Here is a 25309-nt window from a genome sequence, read left to right as displayed (position 1 = left end):
CTGCCTGTTCAATGTCCTTAGCTTTCGCTTCAGAAGTCTGTACCCATGCCCCAGTTTGTCAGCAGCCATCACATGCCCTCTTTGCCTGTTCTTATTGTGCAGAATGCAGCTTGCTAGAACTATGTGGCACATTGTATCTGTCTGTAGTGTAATGCTGTCCTTCAGACCAATCCAAACAGCAAAACTTAATCATCAGGAGGTCTATTGTCTGCTCCACCATGGCTCTGGTCGAATACTTTATCTGAGCACTGCCTCAGTCAGGGAGTATGTAATGGAGTAATCAGCCCTGGTTGTAGAAACAGCCCTTATCCCTTAATAACTATCCTTATAAGGTATTTGGCCTGTCAAGCACAGGAGAAGCATGACCATTCTTAAGAGTATAGGCACCATAGCAGTTCCTAGGGTATGGGCACAAACCTCTAGGAAGTGGAACCGATAATCACACATCAATTGCACATTGATGGAATGGAAGCCTTTTGTATTGATGAACCCAGCAGCATAACATTATGGCTCTCTCAATGTAATGTGTGTACAATTTATTGTGCCCTGCACCTGGGGGAAGCCAGTTACATTGGCAAAACCTGGCCACAGCACTAACCTTGGCACAAGGAAGTAAAATGAAGAGGTGTAGTGTGATCTGACATAGTGGCATCAGGAACAGCCTTGATATATCTGTGGGTGGATGATTGAGAGATCCCACACAGGTCCTCAATGTCTTCTTGGAAGGAGCCAGTTGCATAAAAGTTCAATGCATCTGTCACTTTGATAGCCACTAGGATAGGATGGCCACCCATTCCTTCAGGTTACATGTCCCAAACCAGCAGCTGGCGCTGTTCAGTGACAGAGTCCATGCACATCCATATATCAAGGCTGTTCCTGACACTGTGCCTTGCTCATCCAGAGGAAATGGCATGGAGAACAATAAATTATAGCCCTTCTGTATCACCTATACAGCTTGGCAACCCTTCCCTCCAACCATTTGATGTGTAGACTGTCTGGCGGAGGTTGTTGCTGGTTTTGGACTTGGAAGCATATCTGTTTTTCCTTAATTTCACTGCATCTTACTATGATAATATCCTCTATGGTTGGCTCAATCAGTCACATTTGCAATGAACCTGTGTGGGAAATGTGAACAGAAAAGTTCTTTAACAAAATAGGCAGCCAGCATTTACATCACTCACAAATGAAAGCTTGGCATACCGCCTCTTTCAGTGGCACATGGAGGGCTGTGGAATAATTCTATCTAAATGGAGTTTTGACATTGGACCTTGTGCTGCATGAGTATTGAACACTTTCTCCTCCTAGTCCACATTAACCATATAAGAGACCTATACCTAGAACAGCATCTTATATTAAACTTACAGGTGAAGTTGTGAGTGAATCAGATCCGTATCCCTGTGCAGCCTATGAATTTTGCATTAGCTTTGTGCTTTGTGATCCACACATGCCTCTTTTAAGGTCACCTGGGATTACTTCTGTTTCACAGAGATGACTATCTTGAATCTAGAAATACCAATGACGTGGCCAGACTGCTGATGACCAGCATTTGCACATCACCCAGTTGCACATTATGCATTTCACATCTACATGACTTGATTGCAAATGTCTTCAATCTGTGCTGCAAAAGTGTATGACTGATGCAAGTGCCTCCCCATTTCTCACAGTGGAGCCTGCATTTAGAACAAACAAACACTGACTCCATCCACTCTGGGTGGGGTCTCAATTATTTTCCATTTGGAGAGCGTGTTTTAGAATTGAGAGATCATGGAAAACAATGTAGGATGACACCATAAGTCCCATACTCAGCCAGCTTATCCCATCACACCTTTGAATCTCCATGTTCCTTTCTGCCTGGCACTTCATGGACATTTGATGCCCCACGTGTTCTGACCCACACCGAGTTATGACTGCAACTTGCATCCTTACCCAGAGAGCACCATTTCTACAGTTTGTCATGATGCACACTCCCCCCATTGAGGTCTCGGTGGCAGTGAATGCTTAAAACTTCCCTCCTACATCCTGCCTTCTCCTCCAATGCACCACTGCCCTACCCATCCTTATATATTCAATTGCACCCACTTCAACATTGCTGTTTCATCAACATCCTATGTTACTGCCTCTGATCTGCAGCATTGATTCCCCACTTCCCTTCTGTTGATATTCATCGCACAGTCTGTCCCCCTGCCCAGAGACTGAATGTGGTCCATCAGCCTGATTGACTTGCTGTAGGTGTGTGATTGACATAGCAATGTGCTGTTATGCAACACTTTCAATTGTCTTGACTGTTAAGAGTTGACTGTATGAAACAAGCGACATGGCTTAATGACTCCTCTGAAAAAACAAGGCAAAAACAGAAGTTAATTTCTTTTTTTTTTGCTTTTGTTTGAGGTTTTTAAACTTTGTTTTTTAAACTTTTCAAACTTACTTGGACAGAATCAGTTGGAAATGGAGGTGAGTTCGGCACATATTCTGGAAGCTGTCACAGGGAGGCAAGTCCCCAGATGAACAGAAGGCAGGTCCCTGTCCTGTGGAGGTGAGGCCTTGAGTTTTTAAGCCTGGTGGTCTGGAGGCTACATATGGCACAGACTGGGGTGGAAGGACTATAAGTTGTGTACTTTTTTTTATTTCTCCTTTTTATTCTTATGCCAGACGTTTATTTTCTCTCTATTTTATAACAAATACTTAAGCATCTGTACCTAAGATTGCACTGTAAGTGGCTACTGGTAAACTTCTCACAGTACTCATTTGAGTACATGTGACAATAAAGCTAATTCCATTCAAGTACTGTATGCCCTTAAGGTCTGGCTAGGAACAACTCAAAAAGGCAAGAAATGTTTTTAGCCCCTAGATGTGGACAAAGTGAATGTGCGCTAAGAGACTGAATAGCTCTGAGATGCAGCCTGGTCACTCAGTGAACAGAGTGCCTGACCCTAGAACAAAGTGTCCTTACAGCAGCATTGCACTGCACCTAAGAGTGCAGCATTAAAATACAGATGTGTACATAAATCAGAGAAGTGCTATGATGATGCAGTTAGGCTGGCATATGTCACATTCCAGTGTCTGTGGACATGGGTTGCATGCAGTCTCTATTGTAGAGCATTGCCCTGAGATGTTGTTGATGACCCAGAGGGAAGACTTGGAAACAAACGTACTGATTGTGCTGGAGCAGTGTTCTGAGTTACGCAAAACAAGTCAGAACAGTACACATCACTCTTGAGTTTTATTGTATTTTTCCTTCTGGGGAATGTCCAAGGTGAAATACTGAAGGAGCAAGTAGAGAACTGCAGTTTCTGGGTACCTGCTCTAACATTCATGTCAGGAATTCTTGATATCTAATTTCTACCTGGCAGGCGGAAAAATCGGAGAGTACATCCTAATGAAGTGAGGTTAGATGAGTAATGAGGGCGATAATAAACGATAGTACTTATTAATAGGCCTTTCGCCATTTAGTAGCAAGAAACTAGTCTCGACATTTGGAACTTGTTTGGAAAATGCGACTCGTCATACTCAACACCTACTGCTTCACTTGGCATCTCATGTGGTTTTGCCATATTTCTCAGTATTGCCACATTGTTTGGGACCTGGGAAGATTCTTTTATATATCTAATTGCTATCATGCAATAAATAATATCTTGTTTATTTTGTTAGACTTCCAAGTGGTTTTCTTCTTCCACAGCAGACCAAGTGGGCCCTGTAGATTCTTCCTCTGAAAGAGGATGGTGGCAACAAATCTTTTTTTTTAGATTAGATTACTTAGATTAGATTACTTACGGTGTGGAAACAGGCCCTTCGGCCCAACAAGTCCACACCGACCCGCCGAAGCGTAACCCACCCATACCCCCTACATTTACCCCTAACACTACGGGCAATTTAGCATGGCCAATTCACCTGACCTGCACATCTTTTGGATTGTGGGAGGAAACCGGAGCACCCGGAGGAAACCCACGCAGACACGGGGAGAACGTGCAAACTCCACACAGTCAGTCGTCTGAGGCGGGAATTGAACCCGGCGCTGTGAGGCAGCAGTGCTAGCCACCGTGCCGCCCACAAATCTTCCTTATAGTGAGCAATAGTTCAGAGAACTACTACAATATGATGAACATTGCTCATACAATATGAACTCTCTGTGGGACTTACTTCAACATACGCTGCACTTATAACCTTAGACATGTCCAAATCATATCATGGCAGATGGTGGAATTAGAATTCCAAACAAAACTGTGATTAAGAGTCTCTTGATGACCTTAAAACAGTTCTGAAATGTCAGGAAAGATCCATCTGGTTTACAAATGTCCTTTAGGGAGGGGAATCTGCTGTATATACCCGGTCTGGCCTAGTTTGACTCCCAACCCAAAGCAATGTTAGGAACATGGAACTGGAATATCTTAGCAATTACTCTTATTTGCCCTCTAAGCAATTAGGCATGGACAGTAAATATTGGCCTGGTCATAGACCTCCACAACTAGTGAATGAATAAAAAAAGACAGGTTGCTTATATTGATATAATGAGAGGACACATGTTTCAATAAGAGGAATAACATGACAACACTATATTTTTTGAGGAATTGTTGATTTGTTGAGGAAAACTGGTAACTTGTAGAATGTAAAGTAAAAGAAGCATGCAGAACAGGCAGAGGTACTCAAACCCATCACATTTGTGTTAGGACACTCTCTAGTCTGAGACACAGATAGATGTTTCTGTGGCCAGCAGTGAAAAATCAGAATGGTGTGTTGCCTCCCTGGTGCCAGGATCAAGGCTGTCTCAGAGACAATGCAGAATGTTCTCAAGGGAGAGAGGGACCAGCAGGAGGTCATTGTACAAATTGGAACCAATGACATAGGAAGGGAAAAGACGAGATTGTGAAGGGAGAATATAGAGAGTTAGGCAGGAATTAAAAATGGAGATCCTAGAGTAGTAATATCTGGATTACTCCTAGCGCTATGATCTAGCGAGGGTAGGAATGGGAGGATAGAGCGGGTGAATATACATGGCTAAGGAGCTGGTGTATAGGAGAAATATATTTAGATCATTGGAATCTTTCCTGGGGTATAAGTGACCTGTATAAGAAGGACGGATTGCACCTGAATTAGAAGGGGCATAAAATACTGAGAGGGAGATTTGCTAGAGCTGCTCAGGAGGATTTAAACTAGTAAGGTTGGTGTGTGTGTGTGTGTGTGGGGGGGGGGGGGGGGGGGGGGAGGGGTGTGAGGGATTGGGATCCAGGGAGATAGTGAGGAAAGAGACCAATCTGAGACTGTTTCAGTTGAGAACAGAAGTGAGTCAAACAGTCAGGGCAGGCAGGGACAAAGCAGAGAACAAGATAAATTAAACTGCATTTATTTCAACGCAAGAGGCCTAACAGGGAAGGCAGATGAACTCAGGGCCTGGTTAGGAACATGGGACTGGGATATCATAGCAATTACAGAAACATGGCTCAGGGATGGACGGACTGACAGCTTCATGTTCCAGGATACAAATGCTACAGGAAGGATAGAAAGGGAGGCAAGAGAGGAGGGGGAGTGGCATTTTTGATAAGGGAAAGCATTGACTGTGCTGAGGGAGGATATTCCCGGAAATACATCCAGGTAAGTTATTTGGGTTGAACTGAGAAATAAGAAAGGGATGATCACCTTATTGGGATTGTATTATAGACCCTCTAATAGTCAGAGGGAAATTGAGAAACAAATTTGTAAGGAGATCTCAGTTATCTGTAAGAATAATAGAGTGGTTATGGTAGGGAATTTTAACTTTCCAAACATAGACTGGGACTGCCATAGTGTTAAGGGTTTAGATGGAGAGGGATTTGTTAAGTGTGTACAAGAAAATTTTCTGATTCAGTATGTGGATGTGCCTACGAGAGAAGGTGCAAAACTTGACCTACTCTTGCGAAATAAGGCAGGGCAGGTGACTGAGGTATCAGTAGGGGAGCACTTTGGGACCAGCGACCATAATTCTATTAGATTTAAAATAATGATGGAAAAGGATAGACCAGATCTAAAAGTTGAAGTTCTAAATTGGAGGAAGGCTAATTTTGATGGTATTAGGCAAGAACTTTCAAAAGCTGACTGGGGACAGATTTTGGAAGGTAAAGGGATGGCTGGAAAATTGGAAGCCTTCAGAAAAGGGTGTAAGGAAAGGCTGGTTAGGTATAAGGAATACTGGATGACTAAAGAAATTGAGGGTTTGGTTAAGAAACGGAAGGAAGCATTTGTCAGATATAGGCAAGATAGATCGAGTGAATCCTTAGAAGAGTTAAAGGCAGTAGAAGTATACTTAAGAGGGAAATCAGGAGGGCAAAAAAGGGACTTGAGATAGCTTTGTCAAATTGAGTTAAGGAGAATCCCAAGAGATTTTACAAAAACATTAAGGACAAAAGGGGAACAAGGGAGAGAATAGGACCCCTCAAAGATCAGCAATGTGGCCTTTGTGTGGAACCGCAGGAGGTGGGGGAGATACTAAATGAGTATTTTGCATCAGTATTTACTGTAGAGAAGGACATGGAAGATATAGAATGTAGGGAAATAGATGGTGACATCTTGAAAAATGTCCATATTACAGAGGAGCAAGTGCTGGATGTCTTGAAACACATAAAAGTGGATAAATCCCCAGGACCTGATCAGGTGTACCCTAGAACTCCGTGGGAAGCAAAGGAAGTGATTGCTGGGCCCCTTGCTGAGATATTTGTATCATCGATAGACACAGGTGAGACGCCAGAAGACTGGAGGTTGGCCTAACGTGGTGCCACTGTTTGAGAAGGGTGGTAAGGACAAGCCACGGAACTATAGACCAGGCAAGTTATTGAAGGGAATCCTGAGGGACAGGAAGTACATATATTTGTAAAGGCAAGGACTGATTAAGGATAGTCAACATGGCTTTGTGTGTGGAAAATCATGTCTCACAAACTTGATTGAGTTTTTTGAAGAAGTAACAAAGAGGATTGATGAGGGCAGAGCAGTGGATATGATCTATATGGACTTCAGTAAGGCATTCGACAAGGTTCCTCATGGGAGACTAGTTAGCAAAGTTAGATCTCATGGAATTCAGGGAGAACTAGCCATTTGGATACAGAACTGGCTCAAAGGTAGAAGACAGAGGGTGATGGTGGAGGAGAGTTGTTTTTCAGACTAGAGGCCTGTGACCAGTAGACTGCCACAAGTATCGGTGCTGGGTCCTCTAGTTTTCTTCATGTATATAAATGTTTTGGATGTAGGGCATAAGAGGCATAGTTAGTAGATGTAAGTTTTTAAATGACACCAAAATTGGAGGTGTATTGGACAGCGAAGAAGGTTACCTCAGATTACAATGGGATCTTGATCAGATGGGCCAATGGGCTGAGAAGTGGCAGATAGAGGTTAATTTAGATAAATGCAAGGTGCTGCATTTTGGGAAAGCAAATCTTAGCAGGACTTATACACTTAATGGTAAGATCCTAGGGAGTGTTGCTGAACAAAGAGACCTTGGAGTGCAGGTTCAGAGTTTCTTGAAAGTGGAGTCACAGGTAGATAGGATAGTGGAGGAGGTAATAGTATGCTTTCATTTATTAGTCAGAGTATTGAATACAGGAGTTGGGAGATCATGTTGCGGCTGTACAGGACATTGGTTAGGCCACTTTTGGAATATTGCATGCAATTCTGGTCTCCTTCCTATTGGAAGCATGTTGTGAAACTTGAAAGGGTTAAGAAAAGATTTACAAAGATGGTGCCAGAATTGGAGGATTCGAGCTATAGGGAGAGGTTCAATAGGCTGAGGCTATTTTCCCTGGAATGGGGAGGCTGAGGGGTGACTTTATAGAGGTTTATAAAATCATGAGGGGCATGGATAGGATAAATAGACAAAGTCTCTTCCCTGGAGTGGAGGAGTCCAGAACTTAGAGGGCATAGTTTAGGGTGAGAGGGCAAGATATAAAAGAGACCTAAGGGGCAATGTTTTCATGTAAAGGGTGATACGTGTATGGAATGAGCTGCCAGAGGAAGTGGTGGAGGCTAGAATAATTGCAAGATTTAAAAGGCATTTGGATGGGTATATGAATAGGAAGGGTTTGGAGGGATATGGGCCAGGTTCTGCCCGGTGGGACTAGATTGGGTTGGGATATCTGCTTGGCATGGACAAGTTGGACCGAATGGTCTGTTTCCGTGCTGTACATCTCTATGACTCTTTTTATATTTACTCTGTGAAAGTATCCAGTTAGTGCCATGCTTTTGTTATTTTTTCCCTTTAGCCTTTGTCTTCTCCAGTCTAATTTCGTTGTTGCCTTCTCTATGAGTTATACTTGTCTTAAAATTCTCATTTGCACTTTTAAATCCTATCAGACTCTCATTCCTCCCTGTCTCTGCAAGCTTCAATATTTCAAAATAACTATCAATTCTCTTTTGAAAGTTAATTTTGAAAAGTATGTACTATATTTTCAGATATCTATCCTTATCTCAATGTATCTGCAAACTAGCAAGTCAAGGGAGAAATGCGCAGGAAATTAATTCAGCCTAAATATAAATGAAACAGAAAAAGAGAACAGAGAAAAGAATAAACTAAGTGATGACTTAGATGGAACAGAGATTGGTAGATATTATGGACCAGAGTATAATAGAATGATTAAGTATAAGGTAGGAAGAGCTACTTATTAAAATATTATCAAGTGTCTGGACAGAAATGCAGAGTTTACATAATTGAGCAGGAGAACTGGAGACAAAAATACATTGTAAGAATCCAGACATATTAGGGATTACCAAAAAATGTCTAAGGAAATATCAGGACTAGGAACTAAATATTAAAGAGTAAAATCTACTTAGAAAAGACAAAGAAGGAAAAGGGGAAGTGCAGAAATTGTAGTTATTAGGGAAAACAAAATGACAATAAGGAGATGTGACATGCTTATCAAGAAGACAGAAATCAAAACCAGCAGGCAACCTAATAATGGAAGAACAGTGTTCAATGGAGTCAGAGAAAACTATATTTTGCTAAAAGACAAGAACAAACTAAACACTATTGAGTAACCTTGAATTAATAAAATATAAGGAAACATTTAATGATGTGAAGAACCATACACTTTAAAGGAGAGCAGGAGAGAGTTTGACAATGAAGAATGTGAAGAGACCTATGCTTGTTTGACATTTTTCCCATCATTGCTTCTGGGGAGTGGGCCATGGACATCTGTTGGATTGGTCCATGCTCATGGGTAAAAGTATTTCAGTGGTTTGCCATTACTTTCTGCAGTTTGGTCTACCAGGAAACTCTCCCACTCTTTCCACTTTTGATCAGCATATTGGTAGGGTTTACAGGCTGATAATCAAGCTGTTTGGCTATCTTACAAATGCACCTTCCATAACCAACAGCATCGTACTCAGACTCGGAACTGCTGGCCCAAAGGTAAGGATATAACCATTGCACCATAAGACTTCCATTCAGGAAGTTAAAAAAATTAGGAGGGCAAATTATCAAAAAAAAAGCGAAATAATCTACAAACATAACTAAAAGGAAAGTCACAAAGGGAACAAGGTGTACAGTGATCTATTTAATAACCATCTTCATCTCCAAAAGGCAGTTAGATATATACAGTACATGACCAAATTAAAAAAGAAATCACGAGCACCAACAGAAAACTGGGAGTAATATGAAATGATTACTTTGCTGCAGCACTTATCAGGAAAACAGGACAGACAACAGATTATGAAATTAGAATTAACTGCACTTAAAATAATAATTGAAAAATTGAATAGTTTAATTGAAGACAAAGAGTTTATAATCTCTGGGCTTAAAAGTTTGGATTTAAATGTAACATGATCAAGACATTTACAGTCATATACATATGTACAACATGGAAACAGACCCTTTGGTCCAGCTCCAGCCTATTCAACCTCTCCCTATATCTCAACCTAATCTAGTCCCACTTGCCAACACACAAAGAATATAACAGGAGGGAGGTTATGCTGGAGCTATCTAGAAGATGAGTTTGACAATCACTTGGGTACTATGTGCAGTTCTGGTAGCCTCATTGTAGAAGAAACGTAACTACCCTAGAGAGGGTACAAAGGAGATTTTGCTGCTAGCATTGGCAAAAATTGAGCTATGAAGAAGAATTAGAGAGGCTGGGTTGTTTTGGTTGAAATGGAGGAGGCTGAGATGGGGTGTACAAGGTTGTGAGGATAGGAGGGCCTTTTTCTCTTAGTGATGCTGTCAAAGATTATGGGACATAGATTTAAAGTGATTGATTGAAGAATTATAGGGGAGATGAGGAAACATTTTATTCTATCCAGAGGGGTAGGAGCCTGTAACTCACTGCTTGAAAGGGAGTAGAGACAGAAACTCTCAACTCATTTAATAGGGTTTGTGGATATCCACCCGAAGATCTATAACATGGATTTGAGTCGAGTGCTGGAAAATGAGATGACATTGGGTGGTTTGCTATTGTGTAGGCACAAGGATGATGGACCCAGTTTTTGTTCTCATTTTGGTGTGCAGAGGTTGAAGGAATCTCGGCTCTGTGAACCTGACCTTTAAATTGGACCTGCACTTGCAACTTTCAAGTCTACGGGCACGCTGGTTTAGGGTTCAGGTCAAGTGCCAGTTACTGAGGTGGACTGAGTGGAAAGCCTGCCTTGGGGCTTTAATCTTGTGGTCAGTGTTCAAAATAAATATTAAAACATAAAATAGTCCTCTTGCTCACCTTCACTCACCACCATGTCACCCATGACATAAAAGTTGGTGGAGTCATGGATAGTGAGGAAGGATATCAAAGGAAGGGTACAGCAGGACAGAGATTAGCTGGAAATTTGGGCAGAGAAATGGCATGTCGAGTTTAATCTGGACAAGAGTGAGATGATGCATTTTAGGAGGTCAAAAGCAAGAGGAAAGTTTACTGCAAATGGCAAGACCTTTTGGAGCATTGATATACAGAGGGATCTTGGGGTCCAAGTCCATAGGTCCCTGAAATTAGCAACGTGACTGGATAAGAAAGTGAAGAAGGCATACAGTATGCTTCCCTTCATTGTTTGGGGCATTGCAAATTTATAGAACTTTGGTCAGGTCACTTTTGGAGTACTGTGCACAGTTCTGGTTGCTGGATTATATCAAGGATGTGGATAGGGCACAGAAGAGATTTACCAGGATGTTGCCTGATTGGAGTGTGGCTTAGACCAGAGGTTGCCCTTCCTGAAGAAGGGCATGTGCCCGAAACGTCGAATCTTCTGTTCCCTAGATGCTGCCTGACCTGCTGTGCTGTTCCAGCAATAAAGTTTCAGCTTAGACCAGAGGTTGGACAAACTTGGATTGTTTTCACTACAGCATCTGAGACTAAGGAGCAACCAGATAGAAGTATATAAAATTATGAGGGCCTTTTATGGTTGATAGTCAAAGTCATATAAAAAGGCAAAGAATAGACAGATATGGACAATGTGCAGGCAAATAGGTCTAGTTTAATCTAGGGTTATGCTCAGCACATATACAGTGGGCAAAAGTGAGTACTGCAGATGCTGGAGATCACAGTCAAGATTACAGTGGTGCTGGAAAAGCACAGCAGGTCAAGCAGCATCCGAGGAGCAGGAAAATTGATGCTTTGGGCAAAAATCTTTAATCAGGAATGAAGTGGGCCATACATAGTGGGCCAAAGAGTCTGTTCATGTACTATTCAGTGTACTTGTTCTATATTCTACAACAATTTACATTCATCATCACTGTTTATGCTTCCCATGCTGCTCTATGCCTATTTACCCATTTGCCATAGCCCTCTGTAGCCCTGTATTACCCTATGCCTATCTACACACACACCTATACTTCATACCCTTGTGCCCCCTCTGATTTAAATAATCCACATGGCTATTTATTGCCCTTTTGCTAATTCATGCCAACTGATATTCCTATCTTCACTATCCTTTGTCCTTCCCCCCGTACCAACTCACTTTGCATCCACCATCATCAAATCTCAAGAGTTGTGCTGTCAGTATCCATTGATGATGTCACTATTGAAGAAAAATCACACACTGATAACAAAAAAAAGTTAATAGATTGAAATTCCTTCAATGGATCACTTTTGAAAGCTAGCATTTTATTCAAGGCTTTAAATGTTAATTATGTTAATAAACATTTCCATTTAATTATCAGTTGAAGCTGCCCTTTAAAATGCTCATTGATAGGCCCTGATTGCGAAAATGATGGTTTGGAAAATCAGCAATTCATTGCAAATGCTATAATGATTTTATATGAGTAGGCACTCCAAAATATCTATAACACTTTATTCCAAATCCATGCATTGTTTTGGACAGTTCTTTGACAGCTTACCCTGTCTCAGTCAGTTTATGTACTTTTTATGCATAACCATGCCTTTTCACAATCTCAAAGAGTGTCTTGTCACTATGGTTGGAGCTTGATAGGCATAACTATATCCAGAGGACACACATCATAGACTCAGTTACTGGAGTAGGCTGCCTTCACAGCTGAGTGAGCCAAAATAGTAGCACCATCTATCAGCAAGAGGACAAGAATGCAGAAACTGCTTTAGTTACACAATAGGATTTACTTTGGTGTATTATTTTATGTCACTGTCATGTTGATGTGCTTTTTGTGGGATCTTGCTGTGTGAAAATTGGCTGGTTTGGTTATCTACATTACAACAACAACTATATTTGAAAATAACTTTGTTAATTATGAGTTGTTTTGGGATGAATGGTGCAATATAAATGCAATTTATTTTTCTTCCTACATGTTTATTTCAGAACTAGCAAATGAAGAACAATTAGGTAGGGAGGATAGCATATCTGCAAAGAAACCCCCACCCCCAGTCTTCTATCCACAATGCACAGAAAATCTGGTTGTATTAATTTGCTCAGTTATCCTTTCATTGGTGTGCACTGAAATCTGGAAGCACAAAAATGCATCCTTGAATTTCCAATGGCGTGACATTCCCTGTGGAGTCAGCCAAGCTCCTACAGCCCAGCACAAGACATGAACCCATAACAATCTGGTTCAGTTAGTAAGATGCTATCCACTGAACCAAGAAAAATTTTGAAAGCACAATATATTCAAACAATGTCCTAGAATTCAGCCTTACGTTTGAAGCACTTCACTAAATAAAAGAGTATGCTAATTAAAAATGCAGAAGCTGCGAGGTTAAGGTTACTTTTTTTTCAGATTTACACCATGGAAACCTCAGTGTTGTTTTATTTAAATGGATATTGAATTTGTGCATTTGGTTTCAATGACAAAGATATCAAGCATCAGTTACCTACAGTAAAATGTGCTCAGCACGTGTTCAATGAATTAAAAAAACTTCCATAGACACAAGATCAAACTCTGAATATTGGACTGGTCATGTTCAACTTTTATGTTTTCTGCTTCAATTTTGTATTTTTAATGCTTTGTGAATATTGCTGTATTATTTAATTTACTTATGTCTGGATCATGGTAAATTCAAATAATTTTAGGTACATTTGGCTCCCTTTACCATTAGGAGAAAATGAAGACTGCATGCTGGAGATCAGAGCTGAAAATGTGTTGCTGGAAAAGTGCAGCAGGTCAGGCAGCATCCAACGAGCAGGGGAATCGACGTTTCGGGCATGATTCCTGAAGAAGGGCTCATGCCCAAAACGTCGATTCTCCTGCTCCTTGGATGCTGCCTGACCTGTTGCACTTTTCCAGCAACAAATTTTCAGCTCCCTTTACCATTAGGTCGGTGAAGTTTTAGGGGACTATATTTGTCCCCTGAGCTGTCCTTAGTCCCATCTAAAACAGGGAAGAACATAACAGAGCTGATGTGTGTCCAAATAATTTCATTAGCACTAAATAATTGACACAATAGTGAAGGTCATTAGGGTCAAACCCTGTCTTTCTCCTTAACAATGGAACATTGTGAGACTATCAATTCCAATGTTTCTTCACATCAGTAAAAGGCCATTTGGTCTATCAAGGTTAGACTTTCTACACAACATTGATGGTGCAGAGACTACCTTTTGGAAATGGAAGGTACTATATAAAATTAATCAGGGCAGGAGAGGTTTCCTCCATTAGTTTTTCCTCACCTGAAGATTGAGAGAAGTTTTCCTGATTTTAATTTCCTTTTAAGGCAACTTCTCACACAATGAGAATGTTCAATTAATTTTTGAGACATTATGTATGCAAAAATCTACTTTTAAAAATTAATTAATGGGGTCTGGGCTAGACCAGCACTTGTTACCCATCTTTAGTTGTCATTATAAAGGTGGTGGTGAGCAGTCTTCTTGAACTGCTGGTTTAGGTTTTGCATTTGGTTTAGGCAGACTTACCAAAGTAAGGGAGTTCCAGAACTTTGACCCAGCAATACTGAAGGAATGACATTACATTTCCAAGTCAGCACGGTGAGAGGCTTGTTGGAGAACTTTCAGGTGATTGTAGAAGTCATGGGTTGGGAAGGTGCTGTCTAAGGAGCTTTTGAGGAGACAGAAGATGAGTTACTTGGTGGAACATTCTTTGCCTCTGACATGCTGTTGTAGCCATAATATTTATATAGTACTTATATAGCTAGTTCAGTTCAATTTCTGCTCAATGGTAACCTTCAGAATGTTGATAGTGAAGATGCAGCAATTGCAGTATTCAATCCATTGAATGTCAAGGGGTGATGGTTAGATTTTCTTTTATTGGAGATGGTCCACGGTGGCACAGTGGTTAGCACTGCTGCCACAGTGCCTGAGACCCGGGTTCAATTCCCGCCTCAGGCGACTGACTGCGTGGAGTTTGCACGTTCTCCCCGTGTCTGCGTGGGTTTCCTCCGGGTGCTCCGGTTTCCTCCCACAGTCACAAAGATGTGCAAGTTAGGTGAATTGGCCATGCTAAATTGCCCGTAGTGTTACGTAAGGGGTAAATGTAAGGGCATGGGTGGGTTGCGCTTCAGCGGGTCGGTGTGGACTTGTTGGGCCAAAGGGCCTGTTTCCACGCTGTAATGTAATCTAAAAAATCTAATCTATGGTCATTGCCTGGCACATGTGTGATGCAAACATAATTTGGCGATTCAAAACAGAGTATTGCTGCATTTGAATATAATCTGCTTCAGTATCTGATGAGTAGTGAATGTAACTAAACATGTGCAACCATCAGCGAACATATCCACTTCTGGTCTTATGATTGAACAAAGGTAATCGGTGAAGCAGCTGAAGATGGTTGGGCCTAGGACACCACTCTGAGGAACTCTGGCAGAGCTGACTGACCTCCAAAAATCATAGCCATCTTCCTTTGTGCCTGGTATGACTCCATCACATATTGGTTTAAAGCAGAGATAAAAAGAAAAACTTGGGTAAAATCACCAGAGGACCAAAGCTCTGCTCTCTCATTAGAGAGAGAGAAATGACTGGTGGTGAGTTTAATCTCAGGCCCAGAAGTGAGGTTGAGAAGGTGGAACTTCAAGGTGATCTTGGATGGTATAGGAACTGAACCTGCACTGTTAGTGCCACTCTGCTTCACAAACCAGCCATTTGGCCAGCTGAGGAAGATGGAAGGAATTGTGATAGCAAACGTGGCTAGCAAACTGGCAGAGCAGGTTTGATGCAGCTATTCCAATCTCCTAAAAACATTCCAAATACCAGTAAGATTTGCATGGCAGATGTTCTGCTTTATTACTTGGTCCAAGAGAATCCATTACCATAGCAACTATTGTTTGCTACTGAGATCGTAAATATGCAGAATCTATGAACTTACATGAAGCCTTACTAAAATATTGCTAAGCATGCAACATCAGGATTGAAATTAAAATCATTTGTGAATTAGATATCAGCAGCCAATTCTGAAGGTCTATTCCAAATGAACAAATAGCATTTGCTCAAATATGAGCAACCTGGAAAAAGTATTAAAAAGAAATTAACAACTCATATAAAGCCAACTTTATGAATTATTTATCTGTTAACTATGATTTAGACACAATAGCTGTGACAGGACAAAACAATTATATCAGTCAACTCATTTGATGTCTTCATATCTGAACATAAGTTGGATGAATGACTTTGATAAAACAATCATTCAAAAACAATTAATGGCAGAAAAGCTCACATTACCAATATCTAATCTTATCTGATCAACTCCATATTGTAGGCTACTCAAACTTCTGGCAATAACTTTCCCATACAGAAGCCTTATTGCTCTTAGAAGCAGATCAGATCAAACCACCTCAAAATATATTCAGAAGATAGTCTATACCCTTACCTTATCTTATTTCAAATGTAAGTGAATGGTGCTGCGTTCCAGATGTGATTTGACTGCTCAAACTACTTGACGTTAAGCAAAACATATTTTATTTTTACAATACTGACAAAATAAAAGTAAAAGAAAAGAATTGGTTTAACTAACTTTATCAAAATGCTTAGCGAAATAATAGATATATGAACCAATACTAACTAACAGTTCCAATATAGTAACATCCCATAAATACCTCCTTGGCAAAGGCAAAATTCAGTAAAACATATTGTCTCACAGGAAATTAAAGTCATAGAGATGTATAACATGGAAACAGACCTTCTAGTCCAACTCATCTATGCCAACCAGATACCCTAGGTAAATATAGTGTCCTTTGTCAGCATTTGGCCCATGTCCCTCTAAACCTATTCATATATCCATCCAAATGCTTTTTAAATCTTGTCATTGTACCAGCCTCCACCACTTCCTCCGGCAGCTCATTCCATGCACGCACCACCCTCTGTGTGAAAATGTTGCCTCTTTGGTTCCTTTTAAATCTTTCCCCCATAATTCTTCAGTCCAGGAGGAAATAAATCAAGAGAAAACTCTGTGTGTGTGTGTGTGTGTGTGAGTGTGTGTGTGAGAGTGTGTGTGAGAGAGAGAAGCAGCAGGGAGAGATGTACTGCAGCTTCTAAACCCAGATTCAAGTCCTGAGCAACTGCTACTGAAAAACTAAAATTAAAAATCCTGGCTCTGTGTGAGCTTGACCCCACCCATTTAGGCTGCTTCTAGTCTTCCAACTTGAGAAGAAAAACCCAAGGCCTCATAAGTTGTTTGCTTTATTGGCTTCGCAGTACAGTGTAGGCTGGTCAACACTTCTGATCTCAACCTTTCTTTGTAAACAAAAGGACAAAATACATCTCTTAAAGTCATAGTATCATCACACTAGAAATCCAATTCTTCCACTGGACTTTGCTGCCTATTATTGCTCTTACAATTGGGCTATTTTAGTTACTTTGTCTTGCTTATATTTTATTTCGTTGCTCATTGTTCTTTCCCAGTTTTCACTTCAGCTCTCCCAAAGCCACAAACTACAAGAAAATCTGTTTGGTGATATTGTTAAATCAGAGACAAATAATGGTCAGAACCACAAACTTCAAAATGCAATTTGATATTTACTAGAAATCTGAAATAAACGCTAAAATGCTGGAACTAGTGATTAAACTGTATGTGGGCATTGGGTGAATTCATTCCCAAGAGTTCTGAAACCAGGAAATTCAATCACAGAGGGATTCACAATTAGAGAAAAGTCACCCCAACATATATAAGCATCAGAATAGCCATGGAGCTGCTTCTCAACTCACCTGCTGTTTCTCTTCCATGCTCACTGCTAGCAATCACAAGTGAGAAGCAACCTGTGTGTGAGACAATAAGCAAGGATGCATAACCAAAGGATGCAGGCTGCATATATTCAGGAGATACTACATGGAGGAAAAATGTAGTCAATATCATTGCAATGAATTCAGTAGCAATTGGATGATTTTATATGAAACAATTTATTTTATAAGGATTTGCGTTTAAATGTTATGACATTGCAAAGCATCTCAAATACTGCAAATGTGTTAAAGACAAACATGAAACCTTTAACCTCTGACCTTATCAGTCCACAGACAGTGTGTTTATGGTAACAGCCTTTGTGCACAGAGGTTTGTGTCAATTATTTTTAAAAAGAATTCTGTGATAAAATTATTCCTATTGTGTCAACTTAAATACTGTGCATTGAACCATTTGCTGCTTCATTTCCCAGGGCTAAGCCTGACCAATCTGCTTGGTTTAAAATTTAAACAGAGCTTAGAAGTTAACTGGTAATCAGCATTAATGAATGCATGCCCTGTGGCAACATCTCTAACAATCAAACACTATTTGTCAACTGGTCAGCACTGCCCCTCATACAGTATAAATGTTGATTGCCCCATTAAATTCTTAGGTGAAAGTGAGGACCTCAGATGTTGGAGATCAGCATCAAAAAGTGTGGCGCTGGAAAAGTACAGCCGGTCAGGCAGCATCTGAGGTGCAGGAGAATGGATGTTTTGAGCATAAGTCCTTTATCAGGGGAAGGGGGCTGAAAGATAAATAGGAGGGCAGGGATGGGACTGAGGGTGGGGGGGGGGGGGAAGGTAGCTGGGAATGTGATAGGTAGATGGAGGTGGGGGTGATAGGTCAGAGGAGAGGGTAGAGCGGATAGTTAGGAAGGAAGATGGACAGTAGGACAGTTCAAGAGGGCGGTGCCAAGTTAGAAGGTTGGATCTGAGATGAGGTGGGAGCATGGGAGGGATGAGGAGACTGGCAAAATCAACATTAATGCCATGTGGTTAGAAGGTCTTAAGGCAGAAGATGAGGTGTTCTTCCTCCAGGCATCGGATAGCTTGGATTTGGTGGTAGAGGAAGCCCAGGACTTGCATGTCCTTGGCAGAGTGGGAGGGAGAGTTGGAGTGGTCAGCCACAGGGCGGTGGGGTTGTTTGGTGCGTGTGGCCCAGAGATGTTCCCTGAAACTTTCCACGCATTGGTGTCCAGCCTCCCCAATGTAGAGGAGGCCACATCGAGAGTCATACAGTCATTGAGATGTACAGAACGGAAACAAACTCTTCGGTCCAACTCGTCCATGCTGACCAAATATCCCTACCCAAACTAGTCCCACCTGCCAGCACCTGGCCAATATTCCTCCAAAACCTTCCTAATAATATATCCATCCAAATGTATTTTAAATGTTGCAATTGTACTAGCCACCACCACATCCTTTGGTAGCTCATTCCATACACGTACCACCCTCTGCGTGAAAACATTGCCCCCCTTAGGTCTCTTTTATATCTTCCCCTCTCCCCTTAAACATATGCCCTCTAGTTCAGGACTCCTCCACCCAGGGAAAAGGCTACGTCTATTTATCCTATCCATACCCCTCATGATTTTATAAACCTCTATAAGGTCACCCCTCAGCCTCCGACGCTCCAGGGAAAACAGCCCCAGCCTGTTCAGCCTCTCCCTATAAGCCACATCCTTCTAAATGTTTTCTGAACCCTTTCAAGTTCCACAACATCTTTCTGATAGGAAGGAGACCAGAATTGCATGCAAAATGTACAGCCGCAACATGACCTCCCAACTCCTGTACTCCATACTCTAACCAATAAAGGAAAGCATACCAAACGCCTTCTTCACTATCCTATCTACCTGTGACTCCACTTTCAAGGAGCTATGAACCTGCACTCCAAGGTCTCTTTGTTCAGCAACACTCCCTCGGACCTTACCATTAAGTGTATAAGTCCTGCTAAGATTTGCTTTCCCAAAATGCAGCACCTTGCATTTATCTGAATTAAACTCCATCTGCCACTTCCCAGCCCATTGGCCCATCTGATCAAGATCCTGTTGTAATCTGAAGTAATCTTATTCGTTGTCCACGACACCTCCAATTTTGGTGTCATCTGCAAACTTGCTAACTATACCTCTTATACTCGCATCTTTGTGGCACTCCACTGGTCACAGGCTTCCAGTCTGAAAAACAACCCTCCACCACCACCCTCTGTCTTCTACTTTTCAGCCAGTTCTGTATCCAAATGGCTAGTTCTCCCTGTATTCTGTGAGATCTAACCTTGCTAACGAGTCTCCCATGGGGAACCTTGTCGAACGCCTTGCTGGAGACCATATAGATCACATCTACCGCTCTGCCCTCATCAATCCTCTTTGTTACTTCTTCAAAAAACTCAATTATGTTTGTGACATTATTTCCCAAAGTCATGTTGACTATCCCTAATCAGTCCTTGCCTTTCCAAATACATGAACATCCTATCCCTTAGGATTCCCTCCAATAACCTGCCCACCACCGACGTCAGGCTCACCGGTCTATAGTTCCCTGGCTTGTCCTTACCACCCTTCTTAAATAATGCCACCATGTTAGCCAACCTCCAGCCTTCCGGCACCTCACCTATGTCCCTGAAACTTTCCACGCATTGGTGTCCAGCCTCCCCAATGTAGAGGAGGCCACATCTCAGCAAGAGGCCCAGAAGTCAATTCTCTAGCTTCCTACAAAGTTCTAGGTTACACCTGATCAGGTCCTGAGGATTTATCCACATTCAGCGTTTCAAGACCTTCATCACTTCCTCCTCTGTATTATGGACATTTTTCAAGATGTTACTATCTATTTCCCTACATTCTATATCTTTCATGTCCTTCTCCACAGTAAATACTGATGCAAAATATTCATTTAGTATCTGCCCCATTTTCTGCGGCTCCACACAAAGGCCGCCTTGCTGATCTTTGAGGGGCCCTATTCTCTCCCTAGTTACCCTTTTGTCCTTGATGTATTTGTAAAATATCTTTGGATTCTCCTTAATTCTATTTGCCAAAGCTATCTCATGTCCCCTTTTTACCCTCCTGATTTCCCTCTGAAGTATACTTACTTCTTTTATACTCTAAGAATTCACTTAATCTCTCCTGTCCATGACTGACATATGCTTCCTTCTTTTTCTTTACCAAACCCTCAATTTCTTCAGTCATCCAGCATTCCCTATACCTACCAGCCTTTCCTTTCACCCTGACAGGAATATACTTTCTCTGGACTCTCGTTATCTCAGTTCTGAAGGCTTCCCATTTTCCAGCTGTCCCTTTATCTGCAAACATCTGCCTCCAATCAGCTTTTGAAAATTCTTGCCTAATACTATCAAAATTAGCCTTTCTCCAATTTAGAACTTTGAATTTAAGATCTGGTCTATCCTTTTCCATCACTATTTTAAATCTAATAGAATTTTGGTCATTGGCCCCAAAGTGCTCACCCAACTGACACCTCAGTCACCTGCCCAACCTTATTTCCCAAGAGTAGGTCAAGTTTTGCACTTTCTCTAGTAGGTACATCCACATACTGAATCAGAAAATTGTCTTGTACACGCTTAACAAATTCCTCTCCATCTAAACCCTTAACACTATGGCAGTCCCAATCTATGTTTGGAAAGTTAAAATCCCCTACCATAACTACCTTATTATTCTTACAGATAGCTGAAATCTCCTTACAAGTTTGTTTCTCGATTTCCCTCTAACTATTAGGGGGCATAAAAAACAATACCAATAAGGTGATCATCCCTTTCTATTTCTCAGTTCCACCCAAATAACTTCCCTGAATGTATTTCCAGGAATATCCTCCCTCAGTACAGCTGTAATGCTATCCCTTTTCAAAAACGCCATTCCCCTCCTCTCTTGCTTCCCTTTCTGTCCTTCCTGTCACATTTGTATCCTGGAACATTAAGCTGCCAGTTCTGTCCATTCCTGAACCACATTTCTGTAATTGCTAAGATATTGCAGGCCCATGTTCCTAACCATGCCCTGAGTTCATCTGCCTTCCCTGTTAGGCCTCTTGCATTGAAATAAATGCAGTTTAATTTATTAATCCTATCTTGTCCCTGCCTGCCCTGACTGTTTGACTCGCATCTGTCCTTAACCGTACCAGTCTTAGATTGATCTCTTTCCTCACTATCTCACCGGGTCCCACCCCACCACCTTACTAGTTTAAATCCTCCCGAGCAGCTCTTGCAAATCTCCCTGCCAGTATATTAGTCCCCTTCCAATTTAGGTGCAAATCGTCCTTCTTGTACAGGTCACTTCTACCCCAAAAGAGATTCCAATGATCCAAAAATGTGAATCCTTCTCCCATACACCAGCTCCTCAGCCATGCATTCATCTGCTCTATCCTCCTAGTCCTGCCCTCGTAGCACTGGGAGATATTACTACTCTCGAGGACCTCCTTTTAAAATTCCTGCCTAACTCTCTGTAATCTCCCTTCAGAATCTCAACCTTTTCCCTTCCTATGTCATTGGTTCCAATGTGGACAATGACCTCTTGCTGGCCCATCTCCCCCGTGAGAACATTCTGCACCCTCTCTGAGACATCCTTAATCCTGGCACGAGGGAAGCAATACACCATTCTGATTTTTCACTGCTGGTCACAGAAACATCTGTCTGTACCTCTGACTAGAGAATCCCCTAACACAATTGATCTCTTGGAACCCGACATATCCCTCATTTTATTACAGCCAGTCTCAATACCAGAAACTTGGCTGTTCGTGCTACTTTCTCCTGTGAATCGATTACCCCCTACATTTTCCAAAACAGCATACTTGTTTGAAATGGGGATAGCCATAGAAGACTCCTGCACTCCCTGCCTACATCTCTTACCTTTCCTGGAGTTAACCCATCTATGTGACTGTATCTGAGACTTTCCCCTCTTCCTTTAACTGGCATCCATCACATACCGTTGCTGTTGCAAATTCCTCATTGCCTCTAACTGTCTCTCCAACCGATCCCATTCAATCTGCGAGGATTCGCAACCAACAGCATTTATTGCAGATATAGTCCGCAGTAACCCGTAAAGTCTCCTTAAACTCCCTCAACTGACAAGAAGTGCATATCACTCTACTAAAGGCCATTTCCACTCCTTCACAATCTACGACCCAGAAAATAACACCGTCATATTCCTCTACAAAACACTGCCCCAGGTTAAATTAATAGTTAAGGCTTATATTTCAAGTTTAATCACGAGAAGAATCGGGCAGAAACTCTGCATGGTTGAAATCATAATCAACAGAAAAGAAGATGATTGTGGTTATTGGAGGTTAATCATTTCAGCTCCAGGACACCAGTACAGGAATTCCTCAGGCTGGTGTCTTTGGCAAAACTATCTTCAATTGCTACATCAATGACCTTATGTCCACCATATGATCAAAAGTGGGGGGGGGGGGGGGGAATGGTCACTGATGATTGCACAACATTCAGTACCATTTGCAAAGCCTCAGATACTGAAGCAGTTAGCTTCCATTTGCAGCAAAAAAGTGCACAACATCCAGGCCTGGGCTGATAAATGGCAAGTAATATTTGCATACAAATGCCTGGCAATGACCAGCTCCAACAAAAGAGAATACTGCAATAGAATTGTCCCTTAATGTTCAATGGCATTAACATCATTGAATCTCCCATTATCAACATCCCCGAGATTTACATTGAACAGAAACTGAACTGACCAGTCATACAAATACAGTTGCTGCTACAAAGCATGCCATAAACTAAAACAAACTTCTGTGGCACTTAACTCTTCATTGTCTCCGTAGTGCGTCAACAAAGCACAAATCAAGTGTGTTATGGAATACTTTCCACTTGCCCAGATGACTGCAACTTCTAGAATATTCAAGAAGCTTGACGCAATCCAGAACAAAGCAGCCCACTTGATTGACATCCCATCCACTCCTATCACTGCACAGCGGCAGCAGTTTGTACAATTTGAAAGATGCAAGGCAGTGACTCAGTAAGTGTAGAAACAATGTGCAGCCACAGAGAAGGAAAGATAGAATCAAAGAGGAGCAACAAAGAAGAAACTGAGAATTGAATGAGGTGAGGGGAACTTTGAAACGATAGTCATACAGGAGATGGAAACTGACAGAAAAGGTGACAAACATAGCATTGGAAAAAGATGTTAAAAAACAAATAGAAATGAATAAAATGGGGAGAAACAGAAGGGAATGGTCCAGCCATTTACTCACACCCATTACGCTGTTGGGTTTTGCGCTAATCTTCCCCTCAAAGCGTCCTGAGTGATCTGGAAAGTTCCCGCGGCAATTAATGTCGAGAGGGATGAAGGGTAACGGATAGGAACCGAAGTAACTTTAATCAGTGACCCCGAAATTATAAATGAAGTAAACCAGAGTTGCACACACATGTCATTAAATCATGATGCGGATTAATCAGACTTGGACTGATTGACACACTTGGCGTTGCCAGGCATAAATGAGTCGTCTCCAAGTTAATTAATTCCAACACAATTCCTGGAATCCTTTGCCATCATGTTCCTAAGGTAGTAATAGCACATGATGTTCTGATATGTGCGGGAGGAGGTTGTTTTATGTCAGTGGGTAAACATGGAAAACGCTGCAAAGTTGTGTTAAAGTACTCTTCAAATGATGAATAAACAGGAACGGTTAAATATTATATATCAGTAATGTAGGGAGACCGTCAGCGTAATGTCGATAACTGAGGAGCTTGTGTTGAAGGGCTGGGAGCCAGGCTGCCGAGAGGCGGCGCTCCGGGTCGCTACATGGTCAGCTCTACGCTGCCACTGCGCCACATGAGCTCCGACGGTACGTACACGGAACCGGCGGTAAAACAGCGCAGAAACTGGCTTCGATTACCCGGACAATTCGGCTACATGAGCCTGCGCCTCTCAGGCCATGCGATGTGCATCTGGCGATGTTAAATAAATAAGGAGGCGTCCGATTACAGCCGGATCGGGTAACGCTGTTCACCAGCTTGAAGCATTCGGCGAGTCTGCACTTTGCCCCTGCATTTAGATTGGGGGAAACAGCCGAAAACAAAAGCGTCAAGAGGCAAGTTTGCCAAGTGTAAGTGATAGCCTGCAGATCTAAAATACTCTCAGCGGGAGACCACCTCCTTCTCAACATTGTGTATAATATAGCGTATATATTTATTAACTGTATATGTTTATTTATAAAACATTTATAAACTTCATATTAATCAACAATAATAAAACATCAAATATCCCGAAATAATATTCGAGTCTACATCTTGTAATGTTGAAACAGGCAATTTACAACTATATACATTTTAAATCCTTCGGCGGAGACTAGTTTTTCTGCGTTTTGAAGGATTTATTTGAACTTCAGTGATTCGCTTGGGTGTATTTTCAAAAAGTTTGCATGCTCACTCACGGTGTGAATTGCCCAAGCTTTCCTACAGTCTTGCTGTTGCGGTGAAGTATAGAAACAACCAAGTGCGTCTAATTTTGCCCACTTGTATTTGGGTTTTGTCAAGATCACTAAGACTGTGTCAGCTTTGCCTGGTCTGGTCATGCCTCTGAGCTTACAGCGATAGGAGCACTTAGCAGTGGGTCACCCGACACCAAGAACATAGGCATGCTTACCAGCTTCCGATATAAGACAGCCCACGAGGTACAAACATAAAGAATCTTGGAAGACTTGCATTAATTTGCATAAACTGACCTACAGTTAGACGTGCAGCGTCAGCACCCTGATAGCGTTGGTAAACGTCATGGAATCATTCAATGGTTTCAAAACATGAGAGCCTATTAGATCTGTCTGTGCTGCGTCTTTGAAGTAGACAGGCAGGAGAATGGAA

General features: G+C 41.6%; 1 long non-coding RNA gene across 2 annotated transcripts in view; it reads right to left on the bottom strand.

Annotated features, from left to right (window-relative positions):
- Positions 1–25062, bottom strand: part of LOC122564362 (uncharacterized) — a 103191-nt gene extending 78129 nt beyond the window's left edge. Inside the window, exons 1-4 of one of the 2 annotated variants that reach the window (XR_015752891.1) lie at positions 24883–25062; positions 24346–24494; positions 17491–17541; positions 14251–14392 (exon numbers count right to left, since the gene is read on the bottom strand). This is a non-coding gene — a long non-coding RNA (uncharacterized LOC122564362). The other variant, XR_015752892.1, reaches the window with a different exon arrangement.
- Between the last annotated feature and the right edge of the window lie 247 nt (positions 25063–25309).

The sequence above is a fragment of the Chiloscyllium plagiosum genome, unplaced genomic scaffold (assembly GCF_037043375.1).
Source record: "Chiloscyllium plagiosum isolate Xiang-an unplaced genomic scaffold, Cpla_swu_hap1 HiC_scaffold_34, whole genome shotgun sequence".
NCBI lineage: Eukaryota > Metazoa > Chordata > Chondrichthyes > Orectolobiformes > Hemiscylliidae > Chiloscyllium > Chiloscyllium plagiosum.
This window is presented reverse-complemented; position numbering and strand designations above follow the sequence as displayed.